Source organism: Strongylocentrotus purpuratus, unplaced genomic scaffold (genome assembly GCF_000002235.5).
Source record: "Strongylocentrotus purpuratus isolate Spur 01 unplaced genomic scaffold, Spur_5.0 spur5_scaffold_2, whole genome shotgun sequence".
In the NCBI taxonomy this organism is placed as follows: Eukaryota; Metazoa; Echinodermata; class Echinoidea; order Camarodonta; family Strongylocentrotidae; genus Strongylocentrotus; species Strongylocentrotus purpuratus.
Window position 1 is genome coordinate 24853715 of NW_022145605.1, and position 6000 is coordinate 24859714.

The following is a 6000-nucleotide window of genomic DNA, read 5'->3' on the forward strand; positions in this document are numbered from 1 at the left end:
TCAGTTTGTTGTGAATACTATTCCATGAGCGATATTTTACCGGATCAAACCTGAATACTGATATTTTCTTTCCGACTACCTAATGTATTTCCTTTCTGTAAGAGATATAAGAGTGTTTGAAACTAAACCATTTGTTTTCAAAAATTTCTATAATAATAATATCCAAATTCAATAAAAAGACAATATTACAACAACAAAAAATTATTTCGGAACATAGATAGTCTTGTCACGTATAGTCCTATCCGATCTATATCACGTTGGGTTTTGTGGGGGAAGTATCACTTAAAAATAGAGCTTTGTTTCTACACAGTGAAACATTTTCCTTTGATCGTTGCACAAAGGCACAACATATTATCATGTGAGATATGTACTAAAATCTTCACTCGGGCCTAAATTTAGAGATTTTGTGACTCGGTATCAATAATCCGTTCTTATTCTCATGATTTTCCTTCCTCTCTATTAAGAATTGATATATTTATATCATTTGATACGAATAAGGTAATTCAAATCTATTTAGTTCACGCTCGAATTCTGCCATCCGACGTTGTTAACCTCTATTTCCTCATTTTACGTGTTGAAATGAAATATGAGAAGAACACGGGAAGAACATAACATTAAATACTTTCTACTGTATATTGGTCCAACAGAAAGATTGTCACATTTGTTCAGCTCAAAAAACATTTATATATGAAGGTCCAAAGTTTTGGAATTCATTAAGTAGTGAAATAAAAAATGCTCCATCGATTAATTCTTTTAAGAAAAAAATTGAAATTGTTTTTATTACAAACATATACACCTCATTGAATTATATGCTGTTGTTGCTTTTGCTTTAATAATATAAGATCATTCTCCGCTCGCTGACTCAAAATGTAATTTGATATATTATATTGTGCCTTCTCATGCCTATTTCCTTTCTAACGCGCATTTCTGTTTCCTTATCTTTTTCTCAACCCTACTTGCAGCTCATCATCTTGTATTATTTTCTGTACCCTCGATCTCTCACTTCTTTTTGTCATTGTCTACTCTTTGTATTTTGACCGTGTTCTTCTATCTTTGTCGTGTAAAGTATTGTCTTGTCCCTTTCTCGTCTCTGTTGGCATCCCCCATTTTTCTTTCCCCTATTTTGTAGTTCCTTTTGTATTTACAGATTAGTTAATTTAATTACTCATTATTCGTAAGTATCTTTTGAGGTGTTCACACTTGTACAAGCATTGCTTTTTAGTGAACCCCTCTGTTTCCAACATGTATTTCTTACATTTGTTTTAAATGCTTATAATTGATTTGTAATGTTTTGTTGGAAACATTAATAAATTTGAATTGAATTGAACTGATTTTTGTTAAAAACCTTTAGGGATTATGCGTTGTCAATTGTTTTTACTAATATTACGAGGGGGTGGGGGACGAATTTTACTTGCGTTCATGGTTGATGGAGAAGGAGAATTTGATTTAGTTGGCCCATGGGTCTCCATGTTATCGCTGTCTTACCAACCTTTTCGTTATAGTAGTGAACAGTTGTGATTAAAGTGAAATGTGACTACGTCCTACTGATATATTCTTGCCGTTTTCTTATTTTTGTACCCGATATTTTTCTTCTCACTACTGTATTTCATTATTTTGTCCTCTGTTCGCCTCTTTTTCCTTGCCCCTCTCCTTTCTCTTTCTCTCTTTCTTTTTCTAATCTTCTCTCTCTATTGCTCGTCTGACTCTCTTTTTTTTCTGAGCCACTCTGCCTTTCTTACTCCCACCCCCCCCTCTCTCTCTCTCTCTCTCTTTCCCTCTCTCTCTCTCTTTCTCTCTCTCTCTTTCCCTCTCTCTCTCTCTCTCTATCTCTCTCTCAATGCTCTCTCTCCCTCTCTTTCCCTCTCTCTCTCTCTCTCTCTCTCTCTCTTTCCCCCCTCTCTCTCTCTCTCTTTCCCTCTCTCTCTCTCTCTCTCTCTCTCTCTCAATGCTCTCTCTCTCTTTCTCTCCCTCTCTCTCCCTCTCTTTCCCTCTCTCTCTCTCTCTCTCTCTCTCTCTCTCTCTTTCCCTCTCTCTCTCTCTCTCTTTCCCTCTCTCTCTCTCTTTCTCTCTCAATGCTCTCTCTCTCTCTCTTTCCCCCTCTCTCTCTCTCTCTCTCTCTCAATGCTCCCTCTCTCTCTCTCTCTCTCTCTCCCGTCATCCTTCTCTTCCACCCCCTCTCTCTCTATCTCGCGCGTTCTTATCATGTCATCCTCTTTGTCTGTCTGTCTGTCTGTCTGTCTGTCCTCGTCTCTCACCCCGCCTCTTCCACTCCGTTTTTCATCAACCTTACATTGCACTTTAAGTTCCGCTCTATTCTAGGGCTTCCTTGTCTATGTTTCTTAGTTCCTATAAATAAGAACATCCTGACATGTTCGCCATCTTGTTGACAGAATCCAGCATTCTGCCCCACTTCCACCGGTTTGAAATCATCCAGGACAGTGCCGTGTTGAATGATCCTTATATCAAATGATGAGAAGGAATAAATTCTCATTGAACTTTAAAACGAAGTTCAACCTGCATGAGTATAAGCTGAGAGATCAGTAAAAAAAAAAAATTAATACAATTTTGAAATTAATTGGTAAAAGATAAAGTTTCAAATATTTCAAATTTCAGATAATACTGGAAAACTTAGTGTTTGCAAGTGGGTTATTCCGTTTGCCACGCATACTTCCATTTTCAAAAATATAATTTATTTTTATTTTTATGAAAGAGACATATCATTTTCCTATTATAACGACGAAAATGATGTCATGTCCTCCCACATATTACGTTTCATCAGTTCCATGTTATTTATCCTCTCAGTTTCAACAAAAAGTTATAGTCAGAATCCTTTGTCCAAATTTGTCGTCATCATTATTTTATCATTAATTGCCCGATTTATATAATATTTGTCTCTGATATGGTTCTCTTATTTTTCTGCGGCGATGAATGGGCTCATTCCTCTCTAATCACACCAACGAAACCGACAAAAGAGCGACAGAACGAACATAAAATGACATAACCGCGAATAGCCGAGACTTGGTCGGTTCGGAGTCGGGATGGAGTCGGTTTGGCGGTGTTACTGGGGTATAACAGAGTTCCTGAAGAACATAAGTACATATTGCATGACTCGATAGGTACTGTTTGGCTGTAATTTAATTGCAGAGGAACAATATAACCGATACAAATTTGGAACCATAGTAAAAACATTCGATACAGAGTATGTTAGATATGATTCGGGTGATAAAACAGAGAAAGAGAAGGATGATGGAGAGAGTGAGAGGAAGAGAGATAGATTATATATAGTGTGTGTGTATGAGAGAGAGAGAAAGAGAGAGAGAGAGAGAGAGAGAGAGAGAGGGAGATGTGGGTGGGGCATACAGTGTATTAACACGTTACATAGATAACAAATTTGATTGTCATTTATGCCCGTTAAAGTTAGATATATATTTAAAACAACAAACAAACAAAATACTTAAACCAAACGAAAACGAATGCATGGAAAAGAGATGAGTATACATAAAAGCGCTCAATGCCTTTTTAAATCACATTAAACAAAAATCTCATTAGCAATATACATGGATGGGGCAGGTTAACGGTGATTTTTAAGGCATATTAGTTTAATCACATTCCTTCCATGTTCCGTCTCTTTATATTCCTTTTCTCATTCTCCTTCCTTATCACAATCATCATCACCAGTACCATCACCAGAACTAACGCCACCACCATCGTCATCAGCGGCAACATCACATCTTGGAATTTTTTGTCTTGACAGACAGTCTGAAAGTGGCAAGGAAGTTAAATCCTATCTGCACTACATTAGACAGGAGGGATTAGACCTCCTTGGATGGTCACTGACAGGTGGTTATCTCATCAAATCAGCTCTCAATTAACATAAGATAACATTAATAACATTAACGGTCACCGATTAGACATTGTTTGCTATATAGAGGGCGCAAGTAGCTATAAGTATATAGTGCAGTGGGGCTTTAAGTAGCATGCATGCGTCACCGAATCTTCTTTGTCACAAGTCTATTTAATACTCTCTTGTTGCAAATTTGATCAACTTAATCCAATATTCGAGCAACGTTTTTTTCAATCGTCTAGTTGATCAACTTTGTATACTGCTATTTTAACATGTTTGGAATTGTATTTCCTATAGTATAATTGCACATTAGCACCAATTGGGGGAGCGGACTGGAAAGCATCACAAACGTTCTCAGATTTGAATTAACATATTTAAAAGAACTCGCTTTTGGGCCACTACCTTAAGCCTCGGTCACAAATGCCATTACGAACTGCTACGAACTGCTACGAACGCCGTACGAACGATTTTCAGACAATGGAAATTCGAAAAGACAATAGAAAAAAAAGGGAGATTCGTACGAACGCATCGTTCGTACGAACCTTTGTGACCGTAGCTGTAATAGAAATGCACCTTTGTTCGTTTAGAACATTTATATATAGAATGTATTGTTGAAACAATTTCTTTTCTCTTTTTTTTTAATAATAAGGGGGAGACATAAAGAGAGAAAGAAAGAAAGGGGGAAGAATGCCTTGTTTTTCAAGACACTTGTAGAGGTGAACATCCGTATAATTCAGAAGGTATACAAAGAGCATACAGCGACCTTTTCATTCTTTATACTGGAGTAATGAACCACCGAGCGGCAGACCCCACCTGTAAACCCGATATTGTGTAATCAAACGGAGAGAGCGCACATCCTGAAATCCGAACCCCACACACAAGTTTAAGTGCGCTGTATACAGCTACTGTGATAATCGAATCCAGGAGTCAATTTTACAAAATAGGGCCTCGGGGGTGTGATTGGATTGGGGGTAGCATGATGGATAGGGGACGGAGAGAGAGAGAGAGGAGGGAAGGAGGAAAGGAGAGAGGGTGGAAGAGAGAGAGAGAGAGGGGTGGAAGAGAGATGAAGAGGGAGAGAGACACAGAGAGAAAGAGAGAAAGAGAGAGAGAGAGAGAGAGAGAGAGAGAGAGAGAGAGAGAGAGAGAGGGGATAATTCGGTACTTTCCTATGTTTGGCGGGCTATAACAATATCAATTCAAAGTGTTTCAGACATTATATGCTAACTACAAATTATTTGATTGTCACGAAGTTTACGCTATTAAAGGCCCACTGCACTACTGGTAGCTACTTGCGCCCTCTATATAACAAACAATGCCTAATCGGTGACCATTAGTCCCCCATGATCCTCTCTTTCTTATGTTAACTGAGAGCTGAGTTGATGAGATAACCACCTGTCCAGTGACCTTGCAGAGCGGTCTAATCCCTCCTGTAAACTACGGCAGATAAGCTTTAAACTGAATTACAGGTGTACGAAGTGAAAGCTTCCACTTCACTTTCGAGCAGCGAGTTGATCAGTATGTGCTTTAACAAAAATATCTTTTAATCAACAATTAACATAGTGCAATTTCAATAGGCCTGTGCAACTCCTTATGAAACGTTCGAACATTACCATTATATGTAACATAATCCGGATGTTAATTTTTAAGGCAATACAATATAGTTTTGTATTCGCTCTTGATTTGATTTTTCGATAATGTTTGCGATCGTATTTTGATACTACTTTGATGGCAAAATCATTTTGTCAGCCCCTATGTTAAAGAAATAAAGTAAATATTATGGCAAGAGACGTCAGCCCTCTGGATTGAGTAGCATATGTGGATTAATATCTTGTCAAAGAACGGTATTGCCAAGCTGGGATTCGAACCCTTAACCCTAAAAAGGCCGGGCTATTTGAGGTCTTAGTACGGCCGTGGTGGGGGGGGGGGCATTATGGCCCCCCTTAAGATCAATTACTACAATTCAACTATTTTGACACCCCAAAAAACCACGTAAACTTTAAACAAGACCCAATAACCCATGTTTGATCTGTTTTTAGGAAAAATGACTTTTCCATATGTTTTGTACACAAATCACGAAAATGAGCGATTTTCGGGCTGACATGCAAAGACAAAAGGTCACGTGACCTTGTAACCGTAGGTCCGATTTTCAAAAA